Source organism: Elephas maximus, chromosome 2 (genome assembly GCF_024166365.1).
Source record: "Elephas maximus indicus isolate mEleMax1 chromosome 2, mEleMax1 primary haplotype, whole genome shotgun sequence".
Classification (NCBI taxonomy): Eukaryota; Metazoa; Chordata; class Mammalia; order Proboscidea; family Elephantidae; genus Elephas; species Elephas maximus.
Window position 1 is genome coordinate 41,557,082 of NC_064820.1, and position 23,335 is coordinate 41,580,416.

Below are 23,335 nucleotides of genomic sequence, written 5' to 3' on the forward strand. Positions count from 1 at the left end.
GGTGGGTGTTTGATATTTGACACAGCTTTGGCTAATAAACAGGGTCCTTACCTACCCACATCAGAGGCCTAAGGACTGGTGGCTTCTCTCAGGTCATCCAGCCCCCGTGACAGGGGTCCAAGGATAACTGGTACCTCCCAGTCCTTACAACCCAAACCATTGGGTGACCGTTGTCCATCTGCAGAACCCACCCACCTGCATGCCCTGGGGAAGATGGACGTGCTTTCCTCAGAGACACTCGGGGGATTGTTCTCAGCCCCTTGCCTTGTTCAAAGTGTGACCCCCTGCTGCAACCAGATACTAGTACCTACACCAAACACCCCTGCCCCTCTAAGACTGTAGGACAGCTACCTGGACACCTGAGCTGAATCCAAACAAGAAAAGTGAATGAACTCATAAGCTCATATATCTGATAACAAAGCTAGCCATCTGGCGACAGGACATCAGAGCCCCAAAGGGGAAAATAATCAAGCTAGCTCACTCAAGCAACCCATTTGGGCGTATCAAAACAAAACAAAGCGAGAAACTAGGATACAGTAAGCAAACATAAAATAAACTAATATGATAACATGTAGACAGCTCAGAGACAAGTCAATATCAAACCACATAAAGAAACGGATCATGATCTCTTCAACAAGCTCCAAAACAGAGGATTGAAGGATATTCTGGATGAAGGTGCCTTCCTGGAATTACTGGATGCAGAATTCAAAAGATTAATATACAGAACTCTTCAAGACATAAGGAAGGAGATCAGGCAATATGCAGAACAAGTGAAGGAACACACAGATAAAACAGTTGAAGAAATTACAAAGGTTCTTCAAGAACATAATGAAAAATTTAATAAGCAGCAAGAACCCATAGACAGATACCAATCAGAAATTCGGAAGATTAACAATAAAATTACAGAAATAGACAATTCAATAGAAAGTCAGAGGAGCAGAATTGAGCAAGTGGAAGGCAGAATTGGGGACCTTGAAGATAAAGAACTTGGAACTAATATATTTGAAGAAAAATCTGATAAATGAACTTTAAAAAATGAAGAAATCTTGAGTCATGTGGGACTCTATCAAGAAAAATAACCTATGAATGACTGGAGTACCAGAACAGGGAGGGATAACAGAAAATACAGAGAGAATTGTTGAAGATTTGTTGGCAGGAAACTTCCCTGATATCATGAAAGATGAGAAGATATCAATCCAAGATACTCATTGTACTCCACATAATGTAGATTTTAAAAGAAAGTCATCAAGACATATTATAGTCAAACTTGCGAAAACCAAAGATAAACAGAGAATTTTAAGAGCAGCTAGGGATAAATGAAAAGTCACCTATAAAGGAGAGTCAATAAGAGTAAGCTCAGACAACTTGGCAGAAACCATGCAGGCAAGAAGGCAATGGGATTACGTATATAAAGTTTTGAAGGAAAAAAATTGCCAGCCAAGAATCATATATCCAGAAAAACTGTCTCTCAAATAAAAAGGTGAAATTAGGACATTTCCAGATAAACAGAAGTTTAGGGATTTCATAAAAACCAAACCAAAAACTATAGGAAATACTAAAGGGAGTTCTTTGGTTAGAAAATTAATAATATCAGCATCAACCCAAGACTAGAACACTGGACAGAGCAATCAGATGTTAACCCAGACAGGGAAATCACAAAAATAAATCAAGATAAAAAAAAAGCTCAAAATGGGGAAACAGCGGTGTCATTATGTAAAAGAAGACCACATTAAAATAATAAAGGGGGAATAAGAAATGTAGTCATAGATCTTTCATATGGAGAGGAAGACAAGGCGATATAATGAAATAAAAGTTAGGTTTAAACTTAGAAAAATAGGTGTAAATAATAAGGTAACCACAAAGAGACTACCTATCCTACTCATCAAAATGAAATACAAGAAAAAAATAGAGACTCAGCAAAAACAAAATTAACAACAACAAATAAGAGGAAAAGACAATACATAAAGAAAAAATACTCAGCACAAAAAAATTAATTGGGAAAAAGAAACTGTCAACAACACACACAAAAAAAGACATCAAAATGACAGCACTAAACTCATACCTATCCATAATTATGCTGAATGTTAATGAACTAAATGCACCAATAGAGAGACAGAGAGTGGCCTAATGGATAAAAAAACTCGATCCATCTATATACTACCTACAAGAGACATACCTCAGACTTAGAGACACAAATTAAAGCTCAAAGGATGGAAAAAATATATATCAAAGAAACAACAATCAAAAAAGAGCAGGGGTGGCAATACTAATTTCTGACATGATAGACTTCAAAGTTAAACCCACCCTGAAGGATATGAAGGAAAGTATATATTTGTTAAAGGGACAATATAACAGGAGAATATAACCATTTTAAATATTTATGCACCCAATGACAGGGCTGCAAGATACATGAAACAAACTCTAACGGCATTGAAAAGTGAGATAGACAGCTCCACAATTATAGTAGGAAACTTTACCACACTACTTTCGGTGATGGAAAGGACATTCAGAAACAAGCTCAATAAAAACTTGGAATATTTAAATGCCACAATCAACCAACTTGACCTTATAGACGTATACAGAATGCTCCACCCAACAGCAGCCAAGTATACTTTCTTTTCTAGTGCACATGGAACATTCTCTAGAATAGACCACACATTAGGTCATAAAGCAAGCCTTTGTGGAATCCAAAACATTGAAATATTACAAAACACCTTCTCTGACAATAAGACCGTAAAAGTAGAAATCAACAACAGAAAAAGCAGGGACAAGAAATCAAACACATGGGAACTGAACAATACCCTGCTCAAAAAAGACTGGGTTATAGAAGGCATTATGGATGGAATAAAAAAAATCATAGAATCCAGTGAAAATGAAAACAATTCCTATCAGAACCTTGGGGACACAGCTAAAGCAGTGCTCAGAGGTCAATTTATATCAATAAATGCACACATCCAAAAAGAAGAAAGGGCCAAAATCAAAGAATTATCCCTACAACTTGAACAAACAAAAAGAGAGCAACAAAAGAAACCTTCAGGCACTGGAAGAAAGGAAATAATAAAAATTAGAGGAGAACTAAATGAAATAGAAAACAGAAAAACAATTGAAAGAGTTAACAAGAGCAAAAGCTGGTTCTCTGAAAAAATCAACAAAATTGGTAAGCCATTGGCCAAAATTTCAAAAGAAAAACAGGAGAGGAAGCAAATAACCCGAAGAAGAAATGAGATGGGCGATATTACAACAGACCCAACTGAAATTAAAAGAATCCTATCAGATTACTATGAAAAATTGTACTCTAACAAATTAGAAAACCTAGAAGAAATGGATGAATTCCTAGAAACACTCTACGTACCTAAACTAACACAAACAGAGGTAGAACAACTAAATAAACCCATAACAAAAAAAGAGATTGCAAAGGTAATCAAAAAACTCCCAAAAAAAAAAGCCCTGGCCCAAGGGGCTTCACTGCAGAGTTCTACCAAACTTTCAGATAAGAGTTCACACCACTAATACTAAACGTATTTCAGGGCATAGAAAAGGAAAGAATACTCCCAAACTCATTCTCTGAAGCCAGCATATCCCTGATACCAAAACCAGGAAAGACACTAGAAGAAAAGAAAATTACAGACCTATATCCCTTATGAACTTTGATGCCAAAATCATCAAGAAAATTTTAGCCAATAGAATTCAACAACATATCAAAAAAAAAATAATTCAACATGACCAAGAGGGTTTCATACCAGGTATGTAGGGATAGTTCAACTTCAGAAAAACAATCAATGTAATCCATCATATAAATAAAACAGAAGACAAGAACCACATGACTTTATCGATCGATGCAGAAAAGGCATTTGACAAAGTTCAACATCCATTCATGATAAAAACTCTCAGCAAAGAAGGAATAGAAGGAAAATTCCTCAACATAATAAAGGGCATTTATACAAAGCCAACAGCCAACATCACCCTAAATGGAGACAGCCTGAAAGCATTCCCCTTGAGATCGGGAACCAGACAAGGATGCGCTTTATCACCACTTTTATTCTACCTTGTGCTGGAGGTCCTAGCCAGAGCAATTAGGCTAGATAAAGAAATAAAGGGCATCCAGATTGGCAAAGAAGAAGTAAAAGTATCTCTACGTGCAGATGACACGATTTTATACACAGAAAACCCTAAAAAATCCTCAAGAAAACTACTGAAACTAATAGAAGTGCTCTGCAGAATATCAGGATACAAGATAAACATACAAAAATCAGTTGGATTCCTCTACACCAACAAAAAGAACATTGAAGAGGAAATCATCAAATCGATACCATTCACAGTAGCCCCCAAGAAGATAAAATACTTAGGAATAAATCATACCAGAGATGTAAAAGACCTACATAAAGAAAACTATAAGTGGAAAAACATACCTTGCTCATGGATAGGAAGGCTTAACATTGTAAAAATGTCTATTCTAACAAAAGCCATCTGTAGACACAATGCAATTCCCATCCAAATTCCAATAACATTTTTTAATGAGATGGAGAAACAAATCACTAACTTCATATGGAAGGGAAAGAGGCCCTGGATAGGTAAAGCATTACTGAAAAAGAAGAACAAAGTGGGAGGCCTCACTCGACCGGATTTTAGAACCCATTATATCGCCAAAGTAGTCTGAACAGCCTGGTACTGGTACAACAACAGATACATAGACCAGTGGAACAGAGTTGAGAATCCAGACATAAATCCAACCACATACGAGCAGCTGATATTTGACAAAGGCCCAAAGTCAGTAAAATGGGGGAAAATACAGTGTGTTTAACAAATGGTGCTGGCATAACTGGATATCCATCTGTAAAAAAAATGAAACAAGACCCATACCTCACACCATGCACTAAAGCGAACTCAAAATGGATCAAAGACCTGAATATAAAATCTGAAACAATAAAGATCCTGGAAGAAAAAATAGGGACAACACTAGGAGCCCTAATACATGGCATAAAGAGTATACAAAACATCACTAACAATGCAGAAGAGAAACTGGATAAGTGGGAGCTCCTAAAAATCAAACACCTATGCTCATCCAAAGACTACCAAAAGAGTAAAAAGATTAGCTACAGATTGGGAAAAAGTTTTTAGCTCTGACATTTCTGATCAGCATCTGACCTCTAAAAACTACATGATAGTGCAAAAACTCAACTACAGAAAGACAAATAACCCAATTAAAGAATGGGCAAAGGATATGAACAGACATTTCACTAAGTAAGACATTCAGGTGGCTAACAGATACATGAGGAAATGCTCACAAACATTAGCCATTAGAGAAATGCAAATCAAAACTATAATGAGATTCCATCTCACTCCAACAAGACTGGTATTATTCCAAAAACCCAAAATAATAAATGTTGGAGAGGTTGTGGAGAGACTGGAACACTTATACACTGCTGGTGGGAAAGCAAAATGGTACAACCACTTTGGAAAGAGTTTGGTGCTTCCTTGAAAAGCTAGAAATAGATCTAGCAGTCCCACTCCTTGGAATATATCCTAGAGAAATAAGAGCATTTACATGAACAGATATATGCAAGTCCATGTTCAATGCAGCACTGTCCACAATAACAAAAAGTTGGAAGCAACCAAGGTGCCCATCAACAGAAGAATGGATATATAAATTATGATATACTCACACAAAGGAATATTACTCATTGATTAAAAAACAACGATGAATCCGTGAAACATTGCACAACATGGAGGAATCTGGAAGGCATTATGCTGGGTGAAATTAGTCAGCTGAAAAAGAATAAATATTATGTAAGACCGCTATTATAAGAACTCAAGAAATAGTTTAAATAGAGAAGAGAATATTCTTTGATGGTTATGAGAGGGGGGTGGGAGGGAGAGAGGGAAAGGGATTTTCACTAATTAGATAGTAGATAAGAACTATTTTAGGTGAAGGGAAAGACAACACACAGTACAGGAAAGATCAGAACAACTGGACTAAAACAAAAACAAAGAAATTTCCTGAATAAACTGAACGCTTTGAAGGTGAGTGTAGCAGGGGCAGGGGTTTGGGGACCATGGTTTCAGGGTACATCTAAGTCAATTGGCATAATAAAATCTATTAAGAAAACACTCTGCATCCCAGTTTGGAGAGTGGCGTCTGGGGCCTTAAATGCTAGCATGCGGCCGTCTAAGATGCATCAATTGGTCTCTACCTGCCTGGAGCAAAGGAGAATGAAGAACACCAAAGACACAGGGTAATTATGAGTCCAAGAGACAGAAAGGGCCACATAAACCAGAGTCTACATCTGCCTGAGACCAGAAGAACTAGATAGTGCACGGGTACAACTGATGAGTGCCCTGACAGGGAACACAACAAAGAGCCCCTGAGGGAGCAGGAGAGCAGTGGGATGCAGACCCCAAATTCTAGTAAATGACCAGACTTAATGGTCTGAGACTAGAATGACCCTAGGAGTCATGGTTCCCAGACCTTCTGTTAGCCCAAGACAGGAACCATTCCTAAAGCTAACTCTTCAGACAGGGATTGGACTAGACTATTGAATAGACAAGGATACTGGTGAAGAATGAGCTTCTTGGATCAAGTAGACACATGAGACTGTTGACATCTCCTGTCTGAGGGGAGATGAGAGGGTAGAGAGGGTCAGAAGCTGGCCAAATCGACATGGAAAGAAATGGAGGAGGGAAGGAGTGTACTGTCTCATTAGGGGGAGAGGAATTAGGAGTATATAGCAAGGTGTTCATAAATTTTTGTATCAGTGTCTGACTTGATTTGTAAACTTTCACTTAGAGGACAATAAAAATTAAAAAAAAAAAAAAGAAATAAAGGGTATCCAAATTGGCAAAGAAGAAGTAAATTATCTCTATTTGCAGATGACATGATTGTATATATGTAAAAACCTGAAGAATCCTCAAGGATACTACAGAAACTAATAGTTTAGCAGAGTATCAGGATACAATATAAGCATACATAATTCAGTTGAATTCCTCTACACCAACAAAGACAACATCAAAGAGGAAATCACCAAATCAATACCATTTACCCGGAAAAAAACCCCATTTACAGTAGCACCTAAAAAGATAAAATACTTAGGAATAAATCTAACCAGAAATGTAAAAGACTTATACAAAGAAAACTATAACACACTACTGCAAGAAACCAAAAGAGACCTACATAAGTGGAAAAACACTTGCTGGTGGATAGGAAGATTCAACATTGTAAAAATGTGTATTCTTCCCAAAGTCATCTATAGATACAATGCAATCCCCATCCAAATACCAGTGACTTTTTTAATGAGGTGGAGAAGTAAGTCACCAACTTCATATGAAAGGGAAAGAGGCCCCAGATAAGTAAAGCTTTACTGAAAAAGAAGAACAAAGTGGGAGGCCTCACATTACCTGCTTTTAGAACATATTATACCACCACGGTAGTCAAACCAGCCTGGTACTGGTAAAACAACAGATATGTAGACCAATGGAACAGAATTGAGAATCCAGACATAAATTCATCCACATATGAGCAGCTGATATCTGACAAAGGCCGAAAGTCAGTTAAGTGGGGAAAATATACCCTGTTTAACAAACGGTGCTGGCATAACTGCATATTCATCTGCCGAAAAATGAAACAAGACCCATACCTCACACCATGCACAAAAACTAACTCAAAATGGATCAAAGGCCTAAATATAAAATCTAAAACAATAAAGATCATGGAAGAAAAAATAAGGACAATGCTAGTAGTCCTAATACATGGCATCAACAGTATATAAAACATTACTAACAATGTACTAACACCAGAAGAGAAATGAGATAACTGGGAGCCCCTAAAAATCAAACACCTATGGTCATCTCTATTCTGTCCTATAGGGTCTCTATGAGGTGGAATCGACTCAACGGCACTGGGTCTGGGGTGCTCATCCAAAGACTTCACCAAAAGATTACCTACACACTGGGAAAAGTTTTTTAGCTATAACACTTCCAATCAGCATCTAATCTCTAAAATCTACATGATACTGCAAAAACTCAACAACAAAAAGAGAAATAACCCAATTTAAAAATGGGCAAAGAAGACATTCAGGCTGCTAACAGATGAGAAAATGCTCACAATCATTAGCCATTATCCATTAGAGAAATGCAAATCAAAACTATAATGAGATTCCATCTCACTCCAACAAGGCTGGCATTAATTCGAAAAACACAAAATAATAAATGTTGGAGAGATTTTGGAGAGACTGGAACACTTATACACTGCTGCTGGTGGGAATGTAAAATGGTACAACCACTTTGGAAATCGATTTGTTGTTTCCTTAAAAAACTAGAAATAGAACTACCATACGACCCAACATTTCCACTCCTTGGAATATACCCTAAAGAAATAAGAGCCTTCACCTGAATAGATATATGCACACCCATGTTCATTGCAGCAAAAAGATGGAAGCAACCAAGGTGCCCATCAACAGATGAATGGATAAATAAATTATGGTATATTCACATATGGTATATGCAATGATTAAGAACAACGATGAATCTGTGAAACATTTCCTAACAAGGAGGAATCTGGAAGGCATTATGCTGAATGAAATTAGTCAATTGCAAAAGGGCAAATATTGTATGAGGCCACTTTTATAAGAACTCTAGATAAATTTTAAGCAAAGAAGAAAAAATTCTTTGATAGTTACACATTCACTAACTAGATAGTAGACAAAAATATTTTTAGGTGATGGGAAGAGCAACACACAACACAGGGATAGTCAGTACAACTGGACTAAACCAAAAGCAAAGAAGTTTCATGAGTACAACCAAATGCTTTAAAGGCTAGAGTAGCAGGGATGGGATTCTAGGGACCATGGTTTCAGGGACATCTAGGTCAATTGGCATAAGAAAATGTATTAAGAAAATGTTCTGCATCACACTTTGGTGAGAGGCATCTGTGGTCTTAAACGCTAGCAATCCGTCATCTAAGATGTAAAATTGGTCTCAATCTACCCGGAACAAAGGAAGAAAACCAGACATGTGGTAAAGATAAGCCGAAGAGACAGAAAAGGCCACATAAACCAGAGGCTCCATTGGCCTGAGACTGGAAGAACTAGATGGTGCCCGACTACCACTGATCACTGCCCTGACAGGGAACACAATAGAGAATCCCTGATGGAGCAGGAGAACAGTGGGATGCAGATCTCATATGTTCATAAAAAGACCAGGCTTAATGGTCTGACTGAGACTGGAGGGACCTGATGGTCACGGTCGCTGGACCCTTTGTTAGCCCTAGATTGGAACCATTTCCGAAGCCAACTCTACAGACAGGTATTGGCCTGGACTCTAAGATAGACAATGACATCGGTGAGGAGTGAAATTCTTGGCTCAAGTAGGCAGTTGAGACTATGTGGCAACACCTGTCTGGTGGTGAGATGAGAAGGAGGAGGAGGGCAGGAGCTGGTTGAATGGGCACGGGAAATACAGGGTGGAGAGGATGAATGTGTTGTCTCATTAAGAGGAGAGCAGCTAGGAGTATACAGCAAACTATGTATAACTTTTTGTATGAGAGACTGACTTGATTTATAAACTTTCAATGAAAGAACAACAAATTAAAAAAAAAAAGGAGGGGGGGGAAGCCTTCAGCCTTATCCACAGCCTCTACAACCACCTGAGCCATTTCCTAAAATAGATCTCTCTATATATACTTATGTGCTTTAATGGTTTTGTTTCTCCAGAAAACCCAGCCTAAGACAGTCAGGCTGGAGGCTTCTCCTGACTCACATAGCAGCAGGGGCTAGTGAACCCAAGATTGCCAGGTCGGGCAGCAGACCTCTGTCTCAGAGGCTGTGGAAACTAATGAATCCCAAGATTGGCAGGTAAGCTGCAACTCAAGTCCCAAGAACCGGAAGTAGGATGAACAGGAGCTATTCGCAGGATCCAGAGCAAGCAAAAGGCCATGAGCTTTGGCAGAAGGTCCACCTATATTTCAAGTAGGTCACACCCCCAAGGAGACTCCCTTTCAACTGATTGGCTGCTCATAACAGATCTCATCATGGAGGTAATTACATCAGATTTCATTATGGAGGGGATTATATCATTACATAGCTGCCAAACTACATCATAACTACGAAATCACTGAGAATCATAGCCCAGCCAAGTTAAAACATAGCTCTAACCATCACAGTAATGTTTTCCTGATTTCCTTTTCTAAATTCTTTTTGTTGGTGTATAGGAGTCAAACTGATTTTTTTTTTTTTTAACTTTTATTGAGCTTCAGGTGAACGTTTACAAATCAAGTCAGTCTGTCACATATAAGTTTATATACATCTTACTCCGTACTCCCACTTGCTCTCCCCCTAATGAGTCAGCCCTTCCAGTCTCTCCTTTCGTGACAATTTTGCCAACTTCCAACTCTCTCTATCCTCCCATCCCTCCTCCAGACAGGAGATGCCAACACAGTCTCAAGTGTCCATCTGATATAATTACCTCACTCTTCATCAGCATCTCTGTCCTACCCAGTGTCCAGTCCCTTTCATGTCTGATGAGTTATCTTCGGGGATGGTTCCTGTCCTGTGCCAACAGAAGGTTTGGGGACCATGATCTCTGGGATTCCTCTAGTCTCAGTCAGACCATTAAGTATGGTCTTTTTATGAGAATTTGGGGTCTGCATCCCACTGATCTCCTGTTCCCTCAGGAGTTCTCTGTTGTGCTCCCTGTCAGGGCAGTCATTGATTGTGGCCGGGCACCAACTAGTTCTTCTGGTCTCAGGATGATGTAGGTCTCTGGTTCATGTGGCCCTTTCTGTCTCTTGGGCTCTTAGATGTTGTGTGACCTTGGTGTTCTTCATTCTCCTTTGCTCCAGGTGGGTTGAGACCAATTGCTGCATCTTAGATGGCCGCTTGTTAGCATTTAAGACCCCAGACGCCACATTTCAAAGTAGGATGCAGAATGTTTTCATAATAGAATTATTTTGCCAATTGACTTAGAAGTCCCCTTAGAGCATGGTCCCCAAACCCCCGCCCTTGCTCCGCTGACCTTTGAAGCATTCATTTTATCCCAGAAACTTCTTTGCTTTTGGTCCAGTCCAGTTGAGCTGACCTTCCATGTATTGAGTGTTGTCCTTCCCTTCACCTAAAGCAGTTATCTACTAATTAATCAGTAAAAAACCCTCTCCCTCCCTCCCTCCCTCCCCCCCTCGTAACCACAAAAGTATGTGTTCTTCTCAGTTTATACTATTTCTCAAGATCTTATAATAGTGGTCTTATACAATATTTGTCCTTTTGCCTCTGACTGATTTCGCTCAGCATAATGCCTTCCAGTTTCCTCCATGTTATGAAATGTTTCACAGATTTGTCACTGTTCTTTATCGATGCGTAGTATTCCATTGTGTGAGTATACCACAATTTATTTACCCATTCATCCGTTGAGGGACACCTTGGTTGCTTCCAGCTTTTTGCTATTGTAAACAGCAAAAACATGGGTGTGCATATATCTGTTTGTGTGAAGGCTCTTGTTTCTCTAGGGTATATTCCGAGGAGTGGGATTTCTGGGTTGTACGGTAGTTCTATTTCTAACTGTTTAAGATAACGCCAGATAGATTTCCAAAGTGGTTGTACCATTTTACATTCCCACCAGCAGTGTATAAGAGTTCCAATCTCTCTGCAGCCTCTCCAACATTTATTATTTTGTGTTTTTTGGCCAGCTGATTTTTGTATGTTGATCTTGTATACTGCTACTAAGCTGAATGTTTCTATTAGTTCCAATAGTTTTCTTGTGCAATCTTTGGGGTTCTCTATGCATAGGATAATATCATCTACGAAAAGGGATAGTTTCACTTCTTCCTTTCCAATTTGGATACTCTATTTCTTTTTCTTGACTTATTGCTCTAGATAGGACTTCCAGCACAATGTTAAAAGGAGTGGTAATAAAGGAGATCCTTGATTCATTCCTGTTCTCGGGGGGAATGCTTTCAGCCTCTCTTCCTTAGCTGTTGGTTTTGTATAGATGGCCTTTATTATGCTGAGGAATTGCCCGTCTATTCCTATTTTGCCGAGTTTTTATCTGGAAGGGGTGTTGGACTTTATCAAATGCTTTTTCTGCATCTATTGAGATGATCACATGATTCTCTTCTTTTGTTTTACTTATGTGGTGGATTACGCTGATTGTCTAATGTTGAACCATCCTTGCACACCTGGTGTGAATTCCACTTGGTCGGGGTGTATTATTTTTTTGATATGATGCTGAATTCTTTTGGCTAGAATATTGTTGAGAATTTTTGCATCTATATTAATGAGACATGTTGGTCTGTAATTTTCTTTTTTTGTGGAGTATTTGCTGGTTTTGGTATTAGGGTTATGCTGACTTCATAAAATGAAGTCAGGAGTATTCCTTTCTTTTCTATGCTCTGAAATAGTTTGAGTAGTACTGGTGTGAGCTCTTCTCCAAACGTTTGGTAGGATTCTCCAGTGAAGCCATCGAGGCCAGGTTTTGGGGGGGGGAGGGGAAGGGAGGAGTTTTTATTACCTCTTCCACCTCTTCTTTTGTTATGGGTCTATTCAGATTTACTATCTCAGTTTATGCTAGGTTTGGTAGATAGTGTGTTTCTAGAAGTTTGTCCATTTCCTCTAGGTTCTCAAATTTGCTGAAGTACAATATGATCTTTTTTATTTTTGATTGGGTCTTTTGTAATGCCCCCTGTCTCATTTCTTATGTGGGTTATTTTCGTCCTCTCTTGTTTCTCTTTTGTCAATTGGGCCAATGGTTTGTCGATTTTATTGGTCTTTTCAAAGAATCAACTTTTGTTCTTGTTGATTCTTTCTTTTGTTTTCTGTTCTCTACTTCAGTTATTTCTGCTCTAATCTTTATCATTTCCTTTATTCTGTTGCCTGTGGGATTCTTTTGCCGTTCTCTTTCTATTTGTTTGAGTTGTAGTGCTAACATTGTGATTTCGGCCCATTCTATTTTGATGTGTGTGTTTGTTGCTATAAATTGACCCCTAAGCACTGCCTTTGCTTTGTCCCAAAGGTTTTTGTATGATGTATTTTCATTCTCATTTGATTCTAGAAATTGTTTTATTCCCCCTTTGAGTTCTTCAGTTACCCAATTGTTTTTAAGCAAGGTGTTTTTTAATTTCCATGTAATTGATTTTTTTCCTTGATCTTCCTGTTATTGATTTCTACTTTTATGGTGTTGTGATCAGAGAGAATGCTTTGCATTATTTTGACATTTTGGATTTTATTCAGGGTTGTTTTGTGGCCTAAAATTTGTGGTGTATTCTGGAGAATATTGCATGTGCGTTGGAAAAGAATATATACTTTGCTGTTGTTGGGTAGAGTGTTCTATATATGTCTGTGAGGTCAAGTTGGTTGATTTTGGCCTTTAGATCTCCTGTATCTTTGTCGAATTTCATTCTAGATGTTTTGTCCTTTACCAGGACTGGTCTGTAGAAGTCTCCTGCTACTATTTTGGAACTATTTCTCTTTTCAATGCTCTAAGAGTTTATTTTATGTATTTTGGAGCCTTGTCGTTGTGTGTGTAGGTATTTATTAAGGTTATGTCTTGTTGGTGAATTGTCCATTTAATCATCATAAAATGTCCTTCCTCATTTTTTATGGTTGATTTTCCCTTTAAGTCTATTTTATCTAAGACTAGTATTACCACCCCTGCCCTTTTTTGGATTAGTATCTGCTTGATTCCCTCATGTGTCTGCCAGTTTGTCATACTCTGGGGGCTTGCATGTTGCTGTGATGCTGGAAGCTATGCTGCTGTTGTTCAAATACCGGCAGGGTCACCCACAGTGGACAGATTTCAACTAAGCTTCCTGACTAAGACACACTAGGAAGAAGGACCTGACAGTCCACTCCTGAAAAGAATTAGCCAGTGAAAAACTTATGAATAGAAGCAGAACATTGTCTGATATAGTGCCAAAAGATGAGCTCCTCAAGTTGGAAGACACACAAATACGACTGGGTAAGAGCTGCCTCCTCAAAGTAGAGTCAACTTTAATGACATGGATGGAGAAAAGCTGTAAGGACATTCATTTGATGATGTGGCATGACTCAAAATGAGAAGAAACAGCTTCAAACATCCATTAGAAATTGAAACATGGGATATATGAAGAATGAATCTAGGAAAACTGGAAATCATCAAAAATGAAATGGAATGCATAAACATCAACATCCTAGGCATTAGTGAACTAAAATGGACTGGTATTGGCCATTTTTAATCAGACAATCATATGGTCTACTATTCTGGGAATGACAACTTAAAGAGGTACTGCGTTGCAGTCATCATTAAAAAGAACATTTCAAGATCTATCCTGAGGTACAGTGCTGTCAGTGATAGGATGATATCCATATGCCTATAAGGAAAGCCAGTTAATACAACTATTATTCAAATTTACACACCAACCACTAAGGCTAAAAAAAGATGAAGAAATTGGAGATATTTATTAACTCCTGCAGTCTGAAATTGATTGAACATGCAATCAGGATGCATTGATAATTACTGGTTATTGGAATGCAAAAGTTGGAAACAAAGAAGAACTGGTAGCTGGAAAATATGGTCTTGGTAGTAGAAACAATGCTGGAGATTACAGCATAGAATTTTGCAAGACCAACGACTTCTTCATTGTAAATCCTTTTTTTCAACAGCATAAACAGCAATTATATATGTGGACCTTGGCAGACGGAGTACACAGGAATCAAATCCTCTACGTCTGTGGAAAGAGACAATGGAGAAGCTCAATATCATCGGTCAGAAAAAGGCCAGCGGCCTACTTTGTAACAGACCATCAGTTGCTCATATGCAAGTTCAAGTTGAAACTGAAGAAAATTAGAACAAGTCCATGACAGCTAAAGTGCAACATTGAGTATATCCCACCTAAATTTAGAGACCATCTCAAAAATACATTTGATGCGTTGAACACAAATAACCGAAGACCAGATGGGTGGTGGAATGACATCAAGGACATCATACATGAAGAAAGCAAAAAGTCATTTAAAAGACAGGAAAGAAAGAAAAGACCAAAATGGATGTCAGAGAGACTCTGAAACTTGCTCTTGCACATCGAGTAGCTAAAGTGAAAGGAAGAAATGATGAACTAAAAGAGATGAATAGAAGATTTAAAGGGTGGCTTGACAAGACAAACTAGAGTATTTCTTATGGATTGAATTAAGTCCCCCAAAATATGTGTGTATCAATTTGGCTAGGCCATGATTTCCAATATTGTGTGGCTGTCCTCCATTTTGTGATTGTAATTTTATATTAAAGAGGATTAGGGTGGGATTGTAGCACCCTTACTAAGATCACATCCCCAATTCAAGGTAAAGGGAGTTTCCCTGGAGTGTGGCCTGCACCACCTTTTATCTTACAAAAGATAAAAGGAAAGAGAAGCAAGCAGAAAGTTGGAAACCTCATACCACTAAGAAAGCAGTGCCGGGAGCAGAGCATGTCCTTTGGACCCAGGATCCCTGCGTGGAGAAGCTCCTAGTCCAGGGGAAGATCGATGAGATGGCCGACAGAGAAAGCCTTCTACTAGAGCTGATGTTCTGAATTTGGACTTTTAGTCTACTTTACTGTGAGGAAATAAGTTTCTCCTTGTTAAAGCTATCCACTTGTGGTATTTCTGTTATACCAGCACTAGATGACTAAGAAAGTATTATAATGACATATACAAAGAACTGGAGATAGAAAACCAAAAAGGAAGAACACACTCGGCATTTCTCAAGCTGAAAGAACTGAAGAAAAAATTCAAGCCTGGAGTTTCAATATTGAAGGATTCTACAGGGAAGATATTGAATGGCTCAGGAAGCATCAAAAGAAGATGGAAGAAATACACAGTCACTATACCAAAAAAAATTGATAGATGTTCAACCATTTCAGGAGGTAACATATGATCAAGAACTGATGGTACTGAAGGAAGAAGTCCAAGCTGCACTGAAGGCATTGGTGAAAAACAAGGCTTCAGAAACTGATGGAATACCAAATGAGATGTTTCAACAAGCAGATGCAGCACTGGAAGTGCCCACTGTTTTGTGCCAAGAAATTTGGAAGACAGCTACCTGGACAACTGACTGGAAGAGATCCATATTTACGCATATTCCCAAGAAGGTGATCCAACCGAATGTGGAAACTATGCACAATATCATAAATATCACATGCAAGTAAAATTTTCCTGAAAATCATTCAAAAATAGCTGCAGCAGTACAAGGAACCGGCAGAAATTCAAACCAGATTTAGAAACAACAGGGAACAAGGGATATCATTGCTGATGTTGTATGTATCTTTGCTGAAAGCAGAGTATACCAGAAAGATGTTTACTTATGTTTTATTGACTATGAAAATGCATTCAACTGTGTGGATCATAACAAATTATGGACCACATTGTGAAGAATGGAAATTCCAAAACACTGAATTGTGCTCATGAGGAACCTATATATGGATCAAGAGGCAGTCCTTCAAACAGAACAAGGGAATACTGAGTGGCTTAAAGTCAAGAAAGGTGTGCATCAGGGTTGTAGCCTTTCACCATACTTATTCAGTCTGTATGATGAGCAAATAATCCAAGAAACTGGACTATATGAAGAAGAATGCAACATCAAGATTGGAGGAAGACTCATTAGCAACCTGCGATATGCAGACAACACAGCCTTGCTTGCTGAAAGTGAAGAGGACTTGAAACACTGATGAAGATCAAAGACCACAGTCTTCAGTATGGATTACACCTCAACATAAAGAAAACAAAAATCCTCACAACTGGACCAATAAGCAACATCATGATAAATGGAGAAAAGATTGAAGTTGTCAAGGATTTCATTTTATTTGGATCCACAATCAACACGCATGGATATTGCAGTCAAGAAATCAAAAGACATATTGCACTGGGCAAATCTGCTGCAAAAGATCTCTTTAAAGTGTGAAAAAAGCAAAGAAATCACCTTGAAGACTAAGGTGCACCTGACTCAAGTCATGGTGTTTTAAATTGCCTCATATGCACACAAAACTGGAGGATGGATAATGAAGATTGAAGCAGAATTGACGCCTTTGAATTGTGATGTTGACAAAGAATATTGAACATACCATGGACTGCCTAAAGGATGAACAAATCTTTCTTGGAAGTACAACCAGAATGCTCCTTAGAAGCAAGGATGGTGAGATTACATCTCACATACTTTGGACATGTTATCAGGAGGGGTCAGTACCTGGAGAAGTGCATCATGCCTGGTAGAGAGTCAGCAAAAAAGAGGGAGATCTTTCACAAGATGGATTGACAAAATGGCCTCAACAATGGGCTCAAGCATAACAGCAATTGTGAGGATGGCGCAGGACTGCACAATGTTTTGTTGTACATAGGGTTGCAATGAGTCAGAACCAACTCTACAGCACCTAACAACAACAGCAACAACAATTTGCTTGATATATATTTTTTTCCATCCTTTGATTTTTAATATATTTATGTCTCTTTTTAGCTTTATCTCTTGTAGACAGCATATGAATGAGTTGTGGTTTTTTAATTCATTCTGTCACTCTCTGTCTCTTTACAGGTGAACTTAAGCCATTTACATTTAGTGTGATTATCCATAGGTGTGAGTTTATTGTTGTCACGTTGTTGTGCTTTTTTTTTTTTTTTTGATGATGCTGACCTTTTCTTTGTTCCTCTTACTTTCCTATACTGAGTTCCTTTTGTGTGTGGATTTTCTTTTCTTTTGTTATCATAGATTTTGTCTTTACTGAGTGTTTATGTTTTTCTTCTGATAAGTAGATTTGTTGCCTTTCTTTGTGGTAACCTTTAAAGTTACTCTTATCTTTCTAAGTTTGCACCAGTCTTTCATTACTTGATAATGCCCTGACGTCCTCTCCATTTGAATGTTCTATGCCTACACCGTTTACTCCCCATTTTATTTTTTTGATGTTGTTGTCATTTATAGATTAGTGTTTCTGTTTTCCTGTTTCAAGTCTTTTGGCTTTGTTTTATTATTGAGAATTCTTTACGTAGGTTGGTATCTGGGTGATGATGTCCTGTATCATAGACTCTAGTTGTTGCCTGATGTTGGTTCTCTCACCAAAGAACTCCCTTTAATATCACTTGTAATTTTGTTTGGTTTTTATGAATTCCTTTAATTTCTGTTTATCTGAAAATGTCCTAATTTCACCATAGTATTTGAGATTTTTCAGAATATATTATTCTTGGTTGGCAGTTTTTTTTTCTTTCAAGGTTTTATGTATATCATACCATTGCCTTCTTGCTTGCATAATTTCTGTCAAGTAATCAGAGTTTAGTCTTATTATTTCCTCTTTGTAAGTGACCTTTTGTTTTTCTCGAGCTGCTCTCAGAATTCTTTCTTTGTGTTTGGTTTTAGCAACTGTGATTATATGTATTGGTGACTTTCTTCTGGATTCTATGTGGGGTTCATTGAGCTTCTTGGATGGTCAGCTTTTAGTCTTTCATATTTGAGAAGTTTTCTGCCAGCAAATCTTCAACAATCTTCTCTGTGTTTTCCATTTTCTCCCCCTGTTCTGGAAATCTGATCATGTGCAAATTTTTGCTATTGATTGTGTCCCACATAATTCTTTGATCTTCATTTTTCTTCATTCTTTTCTCTGATTTTTCCCAAACAAAGTGGTATTCATGGATTTGTCTTTAGTCTCACTGGTTCTCTCATTTTTTCAGATTTGCTCCTAAGACCTTCTATTTTTTTTTAAATTGTGCTTTAGGTCAAAGTTTACAGCTCAAGTTAATTTCTCATACAAAATTTATAAACATATTGTTCTGTGACATTAGTTGCAATCCCCATAATGTGACAGCACACTCCACCTTTGTACCCCTCATTCCCTGTGTCCATTCAACCAGTTCCTGTCTCTTTCTGCCTTCTCATCCTGCCTCCAGACAGGAGCTGCCCATTTGGTCTCATGTATCGGATTGAACTAAGAAGCGCAGTCCTCACGTGTATTATTTTTTGTTTTATAGTCATGTTTAATCTTTGTCTGAAGAGTGGGATTCAGGAATGGTTTCAGTTCTGGGTTAACAAAGTGTCTGTGGGCCATAGTTTCAGGGGTTTCCCCAGTCTCTGTCAGACCATTAAGTCTGGTTTTTTTTGCATGGGTTTGAGTTCTGCTCCACATTTTTCTCCCACTTCATCTGGGACTTTCTTTTGTATTTCCCATCAGGGCAATCATTAGTGATAGCTGGGCACCATCTTGTTCTTCCAGTCTCAGGCTGGTGGAGTCTCTGATTTAAGTGGTCCTTTAGTCTCTTGGGCTAATATTTTCCTTCTGTCTTTGGTTTTCTTCATTCTCCTTTGCTCCAAGTGGGATGGTACCAACTGATGCATCTTAGATGGCCACTTGCAGGCTTTTAAGACCCCACACAGCACTCCCCAAAGTGAGATGCAGAACAATTTCTTAATAAACTTTGTTATGCCGATTTACCTAGATGTCCCCCAAAACTGTGATCCCCAGGTCCCAGGCCCAGCTACTCTGTCCCTCAAGGTGTTTGGATGTGTCCAGGAAACTTTTTAGCTTTTGCTTTGGTCCAATTGTGCTGACTTCCTCTGTATTGTGTATTGTCTTTCCCTTCACCAGAGTTGATTGTTGTCTACTATCTAATTAGTGAATTCCTCTCCCCCTCCTGCCCCACACTCGTAACCATCAAAGAATTTTTTTTTCTGTATTTAGACCTTTCCTTGAGTTCTTATAATGATGGTCTTATACAATATTTGTCCTTTCATGACTGACTACCTTCACTTAGCAAAATGCCATCCAGATTCATCCAGGTTGTGAGATTTTTGCAGATTCATCATTGTTCTTTATTGTTACATAGCATTCCATTGTGTGTATGTACCATAATTTATTTATCCATTTGTCTGTTGATGGGCATCTAGGTTGTTTCCATCTTTTTGCTATTGTGAACAGTGCTGCAATGAACATGGGCGTGCATATGTCTACTCATATGACGGCTCTTATTTCTCTAGGATATATTCCTAGGAGTGGGATTGCTGAATCATATGGTATTTCTATCTCTAGCTTTTTTTTTTTTCAATAAAAGTCAACTTTTACTGAAGTAAAACATACTTAGAGAAAAGCACAAAACTCTTAAGTCTACAGCTCAAAGAACTTTTACAAAGTGAAGACACCTATTGAAATAGCATTCAGATCAAGAACCTTATGCCCCTTCCAATTACTACCCCCAAAGGTAACCACTTGCCCAACTATTAATTCTGTAGATTCGTTTGTCCTGTTATACTTTCTATCATTGTGAGAGTCATCTGAGTTGTGGCACGTAGCAACTGTTTCTCCGTCCTCGTAGCTGAATATTATTTCATTGAATTAAAATGCCACGATTTCTTTATTCATTCTGTTGTTAATAGAACTTTGGGTTGTTTGGGGCTATGAATAAAGCTTCTATGAATCTTCTAGTATACATCTTTTGGTGAAAACATCTATACATTTCAGCTGGGTATACCCAAGAAGAGGAGGGCTGGTTCCTAGGGGTGATTGGGTAGGTTCCGCTCCAGAGACCCTGTGGCCAGCAGCTTTTGAGGCTGTGATGCACTGTGCTGGGTTGCTCTCCCATGCATGCCCCTCTTAATTTGTAGGCTTTTTCCTTCCCTCTCTGAGAAGGTCCTACCACACAGATCCTCTGCGGACTTGTCGATGGTAAGGGGCCTGAAGTTTCCTCTCGGTAGTTTGGGCCTCCCCTCCCTGTTTTCCAGGCCCACTTCAGCAGCTGGGCACTGATCCTTCTGCCCCATGAAGAGACACAGATGGCCAGGTCTTGCTGAGCTTCCATCTGCAGGGCCTGGGTGAGAGGGACCCAGGCTAGAAAGCAGGGGGTGGCAGATCAGAGAAGCCACATCAGGAGGGAGGGGAGGTGGAGGTGGTGCCTCTTTGGTGTGAGCTTTGGGGCAGGAAGCTGTGGTGCATCCAGTTTGACTCCCAGTAGTGGGTATCACCTGTGGCCTGGCAGTCAAAGAGCAGGACAGGAGAGCAAACAGAGACCTCCTTTGGGAGTGCCCAGCTCAGCGGACATCTCTTGAGGGTGGTGTAACTGTATGTTGATGAAACTCTATCAAAATGTTAGTTGTTGTTGTTAGGTGCTGTTGAGTCAGTTCCGACTCATAGCTACCCTATGTACCACAGAATGAAGCACTGCCCGGTCCTGCGCCATCCTTACAATCATTGTCATGCTTGAGCTCATTGTTGCAGCCACTGTGTTAATCCATCTTGTCAAGGATCTTCCTCTTTTCCGCTGACCCTGTACTTTACCAAGCATGATGTCCTTCTCCAGGGACTGATCCCTCTTGACAACATGTTCAAAGTATGTAAGATGCAGTCTCGCCATCCTTGCTTCTAAGGAGCATTCTGGTTGTACTTCTTCCAGGACAAACTTGTTCATTCTTTTGGCAGTCTATGGTATATTCAATACTCTTCACCAACACCACAATTCAAAGGCATTAATTCTTCTTTGGACTTCCTTATTCTTTGTCCTGTTTGCATGCATATGATGCGATTGAAAATACCATGGTTTGGGTCACGCGCACCTTAGTCTTCAAGGTGACATCTTTGCTGTTCAACACTTAAAGAGGTCCTTTGCCGCAGATTTGCCCAATGCAATGCGTCTTTTGATTTCTTGACTGCTGCTTGGATTGTGGATCCAAGTAAAATGAAATCCTTGACAACTTCAGTCTTTTCTCCATTTATCATGATGTTGCTTATTGGTTCATTTGTGAGGATTTTTGTTTTCTTTATTTTTTTTTTATGTTGAGGTGTAATCCACACTGAAGGCTGTGGTCTTTGATCTTCATCAGTAGGTGCTTCGAGTCTTCTTTGCTTTCAGTAAGCAAGGTTGTGTCATCTGCATAACGCAGGTTGTTAATGAGTCTTCTTCCAATCCTGATGCCCCATTCTTCATATAGTCCAGCTTCTCAGATTATTTGCTCAGCATACAGATTGAATAGGTATGGTGAAAGGATACAACCCTGACATCAGGGCTGTATCCTATCACCTATTAAAATAGTTAAGTATAAAACGTATCATTAAAAAGCTTTATATAAAGGCACGTTTATAGCTGATTCCTTATAGCACAAGCTTTATAGAAAATAAACACCTAAGTATAAAGTATTTTTTCTCTTGCTTATTCTTTAACATTTCTTGGTCTCATCCTAGTTTTATTACCCCAGTTCTAACGTAGTATTCTTCCTTTTAACCCTAATCCTTTGATTTCTTAGTTATTTCTTAGAAGATTAAGAGTATTCCAGGGCCTGAACTAGGTGAAGAGGATTGGGCATGATACAGTTTGTTCTTATTTTTATTGTGGTAAATACATATGTAACAAGTTGTTTGCCTCTTCAACATTCTTCACATGTACAATTCCCTGACATTGTTTGCCATGTTGTTCAACCATTACCATTTTCTGTTTCCAGATTTTCCCATCACCCTTGACAGAAGCTCAGTGTCCCCTAAGCAGTGAGTCCCCTTTTCCCCTCCCTCCTTCCCACCTCTGGTAACCACTAATAAGCTTTGGTCTCTATACAGCTTAATATAGTTTTTATTATAAAAGTAATAGATGCAGATGCTTTCAATGCGAGGGTGTAAAGCGAAAAGTAGGTATCCCCCTCCCTTCCTCCCTCCCTCTCCCAGGCCCACTTCTCAGAGGTTGCCCTTCTTAATGTTTATAACCCAGAAACCTATAGATATACAGAAATCTATAGCCTTCCAAAAATGTTTATAGATACGCAAAAAAATATGGAACTCTTCACGAATTTTTGTGTCATCCTTGCGCAGGGGCCATGCTAATCTTCTCTGTATCGTTCCAATTTTAGTATATGTGCTGCCGAAGCTAGCACTATCTCTAGCTTTTTAAGGAAGCACCAAGTCGTATTCCAGAGTGGTTATACTATTTTACATTCCCACCAGCAGTGCATAAGAGTTCCAATCTCTCCTCTCCAATATTTATTATTTTGTGTTTTTTGGATTAGTGCCAGCCTTGTTGGGGTGAGATGGTATCCCACTGTTGTTATGATTTGCATTTCTAATGATAAGGAGCATTTCCGCAGGTGTCTGTTAGCCACGTGAATTTCTTCTTTGGTGAAGTGTCTGTTCATATCCTTTGCACATTTTTTAATTGGGTTGTCTTTTTGTTGTTGATGTTTTCCAGTATCTTATAGATTTTAGAGATCAGACCCTTATTGAATATGTCATTGCCAAAATTTTTTTTCCCAGTCCGTAGGTTCTCTTTTTACTCTTTTGGTGAAGTCTTCGGATGAGCTTAAGTGTTTGATTTTTGGGAGCTCCCAGTTATCTAGTTCTCTTCTTGTGTTTGTGCATTGTTAGTTATGGTTTATGTACTATTTATGCCATGTATTAG

At 38.7% G+C, this 23,335-nt stretch overlaps 1 non-coding gene across 1 annotated transcript; it reads right to left on the bottom strand.

Moving 5' to 3' along the window:
- Window positions 1-22,707: 22,707 nt before the first annotated feature.
- LOC126070759 (U6 spliceosomal RNA) lies at window positions 22,708-22,814 on the bottom strand. Its single transcript, XR_007516282.1, has one exon. It is a non-coding gene; the product is annotated as a U6 spliceosomal RNA (small nuclear RNA).
- Between the last annotated feature and the right edge of the window lie 521 nt (window positions 22,815-23,335).